This window comes from Carassius gibelio, chromosome B19, assembly GCF_023724105.1.
Source record: "Carassius gibelio isolate Cgi1373 ecotype wild population from Czech Republic chromosome B19, carGib1.2-hapl.c, whole genome shotgun sequence".
Taxonomy (NCBI): domain Eukaryota; kingdom Metazoa; phylum Chordata; class Actinopteri; order Cypriniformes; family Cyprinidae; genus Carassius; species Carassius gibelio.
In genome coordinates this window covers 35396829-35408463 of record NC_068414.1, presented here as the reverse complement: position 1 = coordinate 35408463, position 11635 = coordinate 35396829, and the positions used below count along the sequence as shown (strand labels likewise).

Below are 11635 nucleotides of genomic sequence, written 5' to 3'. Positions count from 1 at the left end.
TTATTAAATGATTGAAATTGCATTTGTTTGAATATTCCCAGAGCAGTGCCCGGTGTTCTGTCGAACCTCATTTTGTCTGTGCATTCTGCAGGATGATGACGACGCCTTCATCCAAAAATCCACAGAGGAGACCACAGTGGGAATCTACATTCTCAAATTCCGTGACAGATCAGATGAAATCGGGATTGCTCTGGAAGGCCAGAACATCTTGCAAGGCTTGGACAACTTTGCGTTAGCTATGGCAATGCTTTTTGGTCTTATGTATGCCTTAAATCTCAACTACCCACCTGAAATGAAAAATACATTTGAGGTACTGCAGAAAATAGTCTTCTGATTTTTAATAACTTGATACTGTTCGTTTACTTCTGTAGCACATACATAAAAATGAGTTGTACTCTTAAAATAAATGCATGAATTTGACTTCTTATGATTTTAAAATTGAAAACAAAAATGTCAAGGTATGCTTTTGACAACTTGATATTGTTCACCTTTTCCTCTACACCTGTTTGACTGTGTATTTGTCCTAATGTTTGTTTTGTTGCAGTTACTGTATGAATGGTTATTACTGTTCACCTTTTCCACGACATGTTTGACTGTGCATTGTCTTTTACTTGAAGTGATGAATAAATGAAATGAGTAAAGTGATATGAGTACTTATGTGCTGTCATTGTTCATTGACATTTGTTCATGGAATCTAAGCAATTTTTAATTTCAAATATCCACACAGAAAGCTTACTTCTAATAGCACAACATTTATTGTAACTTTACAGAATACAGCGATTTGATTCAAGGAATGTGTTTCCTTGTCTTACTGCTTTTAAACTGTAGTAATGTTGTTAATGTACTCAAAACTAGTTGATGTAAAAAATATATATATATTTTTTTTTATTAACGTCAGCTTATAGTATTCTAAAACTTAATCAGGTTAGTTTTATTTATTGAAACCTCAGCATATATGAATGCAAAATATAAAAATAGTTTAACATGCACAAATTATGTATCTTGAACATATATAAATCAAGTTCATTTAACAAACAAATGATGTATTTTTAACATATAAAAATCATGTCCGTTTAACAAGCAAAAAATATGTATTTTGAACATATATAAATCATGTTTATTTAAGGGGGGGGGGGGGTGAAATGCTATTTCATGCATACTGAGTTTTTTACACTGTTAAAGAGTTGGATTCCCATGCTAAACATGGACTGAATTTCAAAAATTAAGTTGTACGTTTGAAGGAGTATTTCTGTTCCAAAAATACTCCTTCCGGTTTGTCACAAGTTTCGGAAAGTTTTTTTCGAGTATGGCTCTGTGATCAGAGCGAGAGCGTCGCCAAATGTCACAAAAGGAGTGTGTTTTTGGTTGCCAGGGCAAGACAACCCTGCACAGATTACCAAAAGAGAAACAGCATTAAGGGACCAGTGGATGGAGTTTATTTTTACAGAGCATCAACGGAGTTGTGCAAGTGTTTGTGTTTGTTCCCTGCATTTCGAAGATGCTTGTTTTACAAACAAAGCCCAGTTTGACGACGGATTTGCGTATCGTTTATTTCTTAAGGATAATGCAATCCCAACGAAAAAGGGTCACGATCGTGTGTTGGAACCGCAGGCGGTGAGTAAAACTGCTTCAAATATCTCTGCCTCCTTGTTAGTGCGTCCCCTCCCATGCTGGAGACCGGGGTTCGAGCCCCGCTCGGAGCGAGTCGTTGCTGCTGCTGCTCTCGTTCAGTTTCAGCCTCGGGATCTGATTCTGGATCATAAATATACGCTGAATCTGACTGTTAGCCATGGTTTGTTTTGGATGTCTTTTCCCTCAAGGTAATGTCACAGCTTCCACATGCTCTCAACGCAAAAGCCTACTGGCGCTCGTGATTCTTTAGCTCCGCCCACACGTCACGCCTCCAGCCTGTTAAGGATTTGGTTATATCCTTTTCTACAGTTTACTTTCAATTTTCTCATATTTAAATGATTTGTAATGGTGTCTATTTTGAATGTGCATTGTTTAATCGTTGGATTTTGTTTTTCTTTATTAGTTTGTATATCTGTGATAATGAGGTCTTTTATTTTGAAATTCATCCACTTAAGCCTATATATTGTGGCATGCTCAAAGCATTGTAGTAAGGAGCGCAGCTATGGCGCACATGGTTGATTCCTCCAAAGGCATATGGTTAAAGAGAACTTCAAGTATTTAGCTTCTGGTTTAAGTGGAGAATAAGGTAAAATTGATTTATCTGAATTGTTTTGGTTTTTTTGTTTTATAATAATGGGTATAAGTTTGTATGTGATTTGATGTATGTTTGTTTCAATGGTTTATTTATGTTATGTTTTGTTTGTTTTCATGTGAAGCTCTTATGGTGATTCGTGATGTCTTATGGCATTTAACGGTGATTACTGCAAATCTACGGTGACGGATCTTTCATAAAGCTCATTATGAATCATCAGTGAAAGAGTTCAACATTTTTTAAGCCAGGAAGCTACACAGCCAGTCGTGTTTTTCCGGGAAAAATCGGTACAGACTATCTTTCTCTTATGAATATAATAAAACTAAATACTTTTTGGAGTTATGAAGGATGCAGTACTACTCTATAGGTGCTCAAGATTAACAGGAGATTGAGTGAAAACGAGCATTTCACCCCCCCCCCCCCCCCCCCCTTAACAAACAAATTATGTATTTTTAACATATAAAATTCATGTTCGTTTAACAAGCAAAAATGATGTAGCTTTAACATGAGTAAATCATGTTGCGTACACCTAACTTTATTATGTGCAACCGATGTACATTTTTTTTTATGTTAAACCAACAGTTTTTTTTTTTAGTGTGCCATACACTGTACAGGGATTAGTGAATGAGAGAATGAGTGAGCGATTTCCGATAAAGGTGTATAATATGATAAATGCATTCTGTTCTTAAGTACACTATTGGCTAGTTGCATATCTCCGCAGTCTTGGATTTCTGGTCTTGCGAGTGTGTGCATAATTACATACAGTTTTGCTAAACGACAGTGCAGAGAACCGGAGAAATCCAAATATTACCTTCTGTATGTTTACAGGATTTAGAATATCACTTCAAATAGAAATAAGATCTACAACGCTATTATCACTACTATAAATGTTAACGGAGCCAGTGGATTTGAAACTTGCATATGATGAATGAATTAAATACACTAATGTTCACGAAATGAATGTTGAACTCAAGGAGTGTACACACAACTACTTAATGTGTTTTTACCTTACCAATTATGTAATGTTTGCATTACTTTGCTTTTTTTTAATGAAATATTACCTTGATCCGATGTGGATTATAATCACTAAACAAGATAGAATAATATACACTCTAAAAAACGCTGGGTTGTTTTTTCAACCCAACTGCTGGGTTGAGGCCGTTGAATAGGACTTTGGGATGTTTTAACCCAAGTTTGGGTTGAAAATAACTCTCTTTTTCAACCCAGCGGGGTGGGTTGAGGACGCGGACGTGAAGGAGAGCACGCACGTCACGTCAAAATCGTACGTCTCCAGTGCGAGCAGCCGCCATTTTCTCAGCGTGATAGAAGCGAGAAGCGAGTGAAAGACTATGGTAAGTAACGTTAAATATTCAAAATGTAAAGTTATCTTTTATTGTTTACCCGGTTGTATGAAAGGCGGAAGGTTTTATGAAAGGCGGAAACAAAGGAGCTTAACGTTATATATATATATATAAAAAAACAGACGCGGTTTTCGCCTCGGACACGGAGGTCTTAACTGCCTCATGTAACGTTACTGAACGGAGGATGTACTTTTAATATAACGTCTGTGAATGTATTTTGTCATATTTACATAAGATTTTACATTATCTGTTCTCTTTGAGGCGTTAACAGACGGTTATGGTCACGGTTACGCTCATGTGAATTTGTCTTTTTTTTTCGCGGTTAAACTGAATGTATGTTTGTCTCCTAAAGGAAACGGCATTGTGTAGTAAAGACTAGCATAATTATTTTGAGGCTGTTGAAGTGGTAACTGTTAAAAGTATGTTTTACATGTAATATTTCAGACTTGTCCAGCTCCTGTCTTCATTGTCCTCGCGCTGAGAGTTAAAGACACAGAAGCTGTTTGTGTGAGGAGTCACAGACCTGTGTGAGGATGAGGAGGAGGTGTTCTTCTGAAGAGAGGGACAGACGGTTTAAGGAGAGTAAACTTCAGCATAACATCAAGTTATCTTTTATTTTTACTAAGACTAAAATAATGTGTGTGTTTTTTTTAGATGTTGAAATCCAGAGACAAGATAACTTCATTCTTTTGAGACTGATGTAAGTTAAATTATTATTACTTTTTTTTTTTTTTGAAAATTAATGTTTCTGTTGTGTCCTGCCTGTTAACTTCACATTTTGATGCAAAAACAGTGTGATTTTATATATGTATGTATGTATATGTTAATATTTTATTGAAACCATTGATGTTCCTCTTTGCAGAACTCAAACTAACTGGAGTTAAGGACACACAAGTCTGCTTGTGTGAGGAGGAGGTTTTCTCAGCTTCTTCTGAAGAGAGGGAAAGATCGTTTAAGGCAAGTAAACTTCATAATTTCATGTTATCAGTTGTCGTTGTGTTTTACTAAGAGTAAAATAATGTTTGTTTTTTGTTTTTGTAGATGTTAAAAGCAAGAGACATGGGAGAGCGTTATTCCTTTGAGATTTTATGTAAGTTATTTTTAGAAAATAAATTTTTCTGTTGTCTCTTGCCAGTTTACTTCACATTTTGATGCAACAACAGTGTGATTACGTGCTCATTTCATTAAAACCATTGATGTCTGTGTTTTTTATTGCAGAACTCAAACCAACTTTGGAGTTGTCTGATTTGGAGAGTCATTATTCTTGGTCTTCGTTCTTAAAGGTAAAGTTCACACAAAAAATCATTTACTTGCCCTCAAGTCATTCCAAACCTATAAGACTTTTGTCTGTCTTTACAAACATAAATTAATATATTTTTAGTTTTCTCATAATATTTGTTAATCCATTTATAGTTTATATAATCAGTATTTTCAAGCTTCATAAATATAGAGTTATTGTAGAAGTAAATTCTGATATTTATATGTGAATACATCTTAAATTATATGATAGCAAACATGTATGTTCAAAATAAAATACTGGTCTCCCAGACCAGCAATGGAGGACACAAAAAGAGAATATTAAATATATTCATACCTTTTCCAAAAAATTAGCAGATTTTTTATGAGTCTGGAAAAACATGAGGAGAGTAAATTATGAACATTTTAATTATTTGTTGAACTAACGGTTTGAAGAGCAGCCCTCCACGTACATGAACATTTGTGAGGTATGTGAATGTCATGACTGTTTTAATGTTTCAGTAAAGAAGCTTTCTGAAAGCAATATTTATTCAAACAGTATTGCATGTCCTCACACTAGTGCTGCCATTATAGACTTCATGAGAGCTGTGGTGGACTGAGACATTAAACAACCGCACAAAGTGTTGAAACTTTAAAACCGATTATTTACCTATCCTTACGGATGTGAATACACCTCTGAAAATGGATAGTTTAATTAAATGTTTAATTTTTTCAAATGTGTTTCTCTTAGGCCACTGATGAAGAACAGGCGGTGACTGGGATGAATGCTGGTCAGAGAGGAGAATCTTCTTTCCCCTAAACAGCGGTGGTTTTAAAGGAGGACGCTGCCCTGGATGATGTAGAAGATGTCACATGCTGTGCTGATGGGGTTTCTTCATGATTACATCAGTTATGCTAAAGAGATCATGAAAATTGACTGTGATGCATGATCTGTATTCATGGACTATGAAACAAACTGTAAGTGTATAATTTGTTAAAAAAAAAAGTTAAATGCTTTTTCTGTGTTTAGTAGAAGAGTTTACACTCTGTCATTCATACACCTGTCACATTCTTTCACACACACACACACATGCGTCTGTTGAATGTTATAATATCAAAGTTAATGTTGTGATTTATTTGTGTACTGTCATGCCAGAATAGTTGGAAAAAAACCTAACTAATTGTAAATTTATTGTATGTGTTTTCGTATATTTTTATACAATGTATAAAATTGAACAAAGTCCAATTTGATCTTAAGTTATATTCATCAAATGTTCAATGCTTTGTTTATGAACTCTGTAGCTGTTAATGCCATCCTTTTCTGCATTTCTTCTAACATGTTACTTTTTGACTTTTCTCTTGTTTTTAATAAATATTTTCCTCTTGATAATTATTATTTGTGTGTAAAAGTGATATTTAAAATGAACAACATTTGTAGGTTTAATGCCTAGCTCAATTTGGGTTAATTTTAACGTAGAAATGCATTGTTTCCCCACATGGCTGCACTCTGCGAGTTTATTTTCTGCCAGCAGGAGGCGCTAAGAGCGGGAGAGGTAGGTTTCTCCGGTAACGGCTGCAGAGCGGTACTGAGCTCACAAACGCTGCCTTATCAAGCACATGCGAAATCATATCGAACATTTTCTAAATACAGTAGTTTTCCTTGTAAAATACAGTGATAAAAAAACACCCGCTCTGTTTTTTTTAAACCCTGCAATATAGTCATTTTAAACCATAAAAAAGGCAACCCAGCAGGCTGGGTTAAATATGATTACCCAATTGGTTGGGTTAAAATAACCCAGCGCTGGGTTCGTCCCTTTTTGACCCAGCGCTGGGTTGTCAAAATAACCCAAATTGGGTTGTTTTCAACCCAGCAGTTTTTAGAGTGTATAAGCGATGTAAAAGACTATGCACGCTAAACATTAACATTACCATAGTAAACATGGTAAATATGACCGCTTGAAGAAATCAGATGTCAGCTTCTTATTCTCCATCACAATTGTGTATTTATTTAGTAACTTATATTATCTGTCATAAGTCTCGTCTCGAGAGTTTAGCTCCACGTAGCCTATCATAGAAATATAATAATGGTTTATGTTCGGGAGCTTTTATAAAAATAGAGATATTATCATTTATTCTAAATGTGACGTATAGGCTGCTGTGACTACAAATAAACAGAAACAGACTTGACTGAATAAGCAGGCTATGTTCATAAGCGTTAAAAATAAATAAATAAAATTTAAATACATTTATTTGTGTGTGTGATTAATTTTAAGTCCTGATAAATTAATTCATTATGATCAATGTATCACTTTAGTAAAACATCAATGCTTTTGAATTTGAATATTTACCAAAGCATGCAAACAAACGGACGCTTTTATCATGTTTGTGTGTGATCACGCATGTTCCATTAGTTTTCTGATAACTTCTCTTTGTTGGTGAAATGATGAGGTTGCATGACGTTGTTCTGAGAGGCGTGTAAAGTGTTTTAGTGAAGCGCAGCGTACTTCAAGCCCTGACTGTGGAAACCCTGCGCTATTCTGGCCTCGTGCTACTGGCCCGGGACTATGAGCCCCGCCCGGCCCGCTTTAAGCCCTGGCTCGCACTGGCCCGACAGTGGAAATGCGGCTATTCATGCTTCAGACACCGGTCACGCTGACAGCATCCCCATAGCGCCCTCTAGAGGATGCAGTGACTCGTTCCCTATTCTCAGGGAAATAAAGAAGAGCTGAATAACAATAAAACAAGAAGAAACCATTGAGTTTAGTGTTGCGTTGTGGTCAGTGCTTTTATTTAAAAAATCACTTTTGGTGAGATTTGAGTACCATGTAACTACCTTGTTTTCTTTTCTTTTTTATCAGGTGCCTGACTTTTGTTTTGCTGCTTGTCTTGCCTGGTGAGAATGTGGAACAAAGAATAATTATTTGTAAAAATAAGGATTGGTGACATTAATAAAATTGATACATACTATATTAGCATCAATATTGTGTTGTGATTTGAACAGTTTTTATTTGTAGGTGCTACTTCTATAACTGTGTTGGGACGAAAGGGTGGCAGTATTATCCTGATGTGTAGTTTGGCAAACAGAGAGGATTTATCTCCTGTTCTGAAATTTGGGTCCAAAATTGCTTATGGTTTCAGTCAGGATTTGCATTTCAGTGGTCGTGTGCACAAGAGTGGGAGTTCTGGCTTCTATCTGCATGACTTAAAGACCATTGATGCTGGAAGATATGTTTTAGAAGTGTTTGCCAATGGTAAACTACTTGACAGCTTCACTCATGACGTCCATGTTGTAGGTAAGCTAGTTTAAATATTGATTTTTAGGGGTGTATGATAATAATAATATCTTCATATTTTCTGGGATTTTATCGATAACGATAATTAGATGATATTTTGCTGATTGTGTTATTGTGTTGGTGACTTGTATTGAAGCCCATTTCCGCCACTGAATAAAAATTAAAAAAAGGTTATTGCTTCTTTATCTCACAATTATTTCCTCACAACTGCAAGATAAAAACTCTCAATTCTGGCTTTTTTTCTCGCAATCGTGATTTTATATAACGCTATTCTGATTTTTTTCTTAGAATTGATATAAACTCGCAATTGTGTGTTATATGGTCAAAATTGTGAGTTTTTATCTGGAAGTCTTGATTTTTATTTCTCTGAATTGCAAGTTTATATCTCACAATTATGATTGCAATTACAATTGCGAGCTTGTATAGCACAATTATGAGAAAAAAAGTCAGGGTTGTGAGATAAAAAAAAAAATTGATGCAAAAAATTGCAATGCAGAGAAAACACGGAAGCTACCTGAAGTTGCATTTACTGACTAATGCAGGACATGAATGCATTTAACCTGCAATTACAAATGCATCAATCATGTTTTGATATATCAAACATAAAACTTTAAATATTGATATTTTTAATTATTTAATTAATAAAATATACCTTGAATGTGAAATTAAAAACGCCAGTAGGTGGGAGCTAATCACTGTTAAAAAGTGAGTCATTACGATTGAACTGAATTATTTAAAGGTTGATTCATTCAGGAATGAAACACCTCATTGCTCATTGCAAAAGAGCGCTGTGGCTGTGTTTGCAGTGATTTTTTTGTTGTTGTCGAAATAGCGCAAAAACAGGAAATATGATGTCTAAAACTTAAGCATCTTAATTAACTGTTGTAAAAAAAAACTATATCACATTTGTAATCATGCTGATTTTTGGAGCGTATTTGTTTTGTTACTCTTCATGTGAAAATGATAAACAAGACTATATGTAGTGGTATAAATAGCCTATATACATTTTCTGCCCCCAATATATTTTTAATTTTGTGACTATTCTAAATGTAGTTAAAGTGCAATGAAATTACACTCTATGCATGTGCACTAGTCTAGACTTCACGTAATGAATACATGCACCATCTTGAAGCGTTCTGAAACTAAAAAAAAAAAGAATGTTTTTGCAAAATACTTGATGATGTCAAATGGCACATAGTTAAAAAAGCAATTACGATGTTATTGTAGACGATATATACCACACACCCCTATTGATTTGAGCTTTTTGTTGCTTTCAGTACCAGTGTTTATTTCATGTTACACCAGTATATTACCACACATCATCATCAATGTCACAATTATGCTCTTGTTTTATTTCTCCTTAGTTCATTTAACAGCACAGAAAGGCAAAGCACTGATGTTTGATGAACTGCTGCATGAGGCTGAGAGGGTTGAGCATTTCACAAAGTCTGGGCGGAAACAGGTGTGGAGTAGAGAACGGGGCGTCCTGACTGATCGACTCACCGAAAAGAATGGCCGTCCTGACCATTGAAACTTTAAATCTAGTGATGAAGGAACTTACACAGCTCAAACCTCGACAAGAGAAATCCTCGTCACCATGACGGTCACAGGTGAAAGATATTTGATCGAAGTGTAGAAATATTAAAGTGCCCCTATTATGGATTTTTTTTTTTTCTATTACCTTTCATGCAACACAGCTCTAAGTAAATGAAAACATCCTGCAAAGTTTGAAATCTGAAAGTGCACCGTGTATAAAGTTATTGTCTTGAGTTGATTCTGAATCATTGAAACGAGTTGTTTTTAAAACAAATCCCAAGCCGTTTCATGTTTCATTAGCATATTCCTCCACCCATTCCTCTTTTCACATTGGTCTGAATCAAAATACAAATTCATTCTTTGTCACTAGGGGGCGCTCTTGGAGCGGTAAAAATCGCAGTTTCTAACACTGCTTGATCAGGCATTACAGGCATGTAATTTTAATTATAAAAGTGGACAGATGAGATTTAATCATCATGATTTGAATCGCAAATTAATATTAAACGGTGTCACTGACCTTTCAACATTTTCTACAGAATCTATAGTGGTTTGCTCATACTGGTTGTTTTTGACTCTAGATGTGACCCTGGAGCACAATCGCGGGGTATGTTTACACATTTTTGAACAATTCAATTTTTTTATGTTTTTGTAATTAACTACACATTCTGCACAATTATATGTTTAAGAAGTGTAGTTAGTATGCTGCACTTTAAGAAAAATCTGTAAAATAGGCCACAATGTACAACTTAAGGGATAATGTCCTGGCAGAAGTTTACCAGTTTACTTAGATTTTAAAACTGATAAAAAAATACAGTAATAAATACAAAGTAATTATCATAAATGAACAATTATTATTGCACAGTTGCATCTAGCAACGTCGTGATGTGTGTACTGCTAGATGCCTTTAATTTCTTCTTTTTGTGTAATTTAGACGTGATTTTGAAATGTAAAAAATGGCTTCATTTGTGGCTAAGTGCTATCTGAAAGAAAAAGATGCTAAATCTAGCAACAGATACCACAATAATGTTTATTTATAATTTTGTTGATCTCTCTAATTTATGTGTATTCCGTAGATTTGAGGAAGAGACCTTTCTTCATTTATTCTTCCATTGCAATCAGGTTAAATCTCTTTCTATCTGCTATAATAAAAAGTGATCTAAGTCATTTGTTGAAAGATATATTTCTTTACTTTCAATTATTAATCATTTTCTCATGTGGACTGACTATATGTAAACATATTTTATATGAAATATCATATTGAGGTCAGTACTAAATTAACAATAACATCCATTTTGTATGATCCCTCTTATTTTGGTTAATTAACATTTTGCAGGTTCTGCAAAGGGGATGTAAACTTTTGACCTATGTACAGAATGATATATTATTCATTACTCATTCATGATACATTATTCATATTATTACGAGTATTAAGTGGAAATATTGTCTTAAAAAATTTAAAATAATGAAATGTGTCATAGCGCATTACTGCAGCCTCTGTGTTGAGGTAAGGCTTTTTTTCCCGGAAGCAAGCACTGTTTGAAAATAAAATTCAGTGTCAAAGTTCATTATAAAATATGTTATAATTTCCCCATCATATTATGTTGCACATATGGTTTTATGCAGTAAATCAAGTGTGCAGCAACACTTGTACTGATATAGAGTCTATTCTTCAATGTTTTTTACTGCTCTGAAATGAAAGAGGAAGACTTCGCGTTTCAGTGTATCTCTGCTCTGTGACGCACGCGCCTGCTGCGGTTCTTCTTCTTCTTCTTCGTCTTCTTCTTCTTTGGTGTTTGTTCACTGACTGGTGCATCACCGACTGGAATACGTTTATGAATCAAGATTTTGCTTTTTGGGCAAAAATAAACCCTAAAAACCAATGAAAGCATAAACAAACTAGAAATGAAAACAAACCGAATAAAAAAAATCAAAAAGACTAACGTTATATTATTTTATATAAGTCGATTTAGAAGTTTTCTTCTTTA

At 34.7% G+C, this 11635-nt stretch overlaps 2 long non-coding RNA genes across 2 annotated transcripts; both read left to right on the top strand.

The window, feature by feature from the left end:
* The first annotated feature begins 3333 nt into the window (after nt 1-3333).
* LOC127978697 (uncharacterized) lies at nt 3334-4545 on the top strand. The gene is made up of 3 exons (XR_008158596.1): nt 3334-3576; nt 4030-4285; nt 4448-4545. It is a non-coding gene; the product is annotated as an uncharacterized LOC127978697 (long non-coding RNA).
* A 79-nt stretch (nt 4546-4624) lies between these two features.
* On the top strand, nt 4625-6434 carry LOC127978714 (uncharacterized). Its single transcript, XR_008158620.1, has 3 exons — nt 4625-4675; nt 4804-4868; nt 5573-6434. It is a non-coding gene; the product is annotated as an uncharacterized LOC127978714 (long non-coding RNA).
* Nucleotides 6435-11635: the final 5201 nt, after the last annotated feature.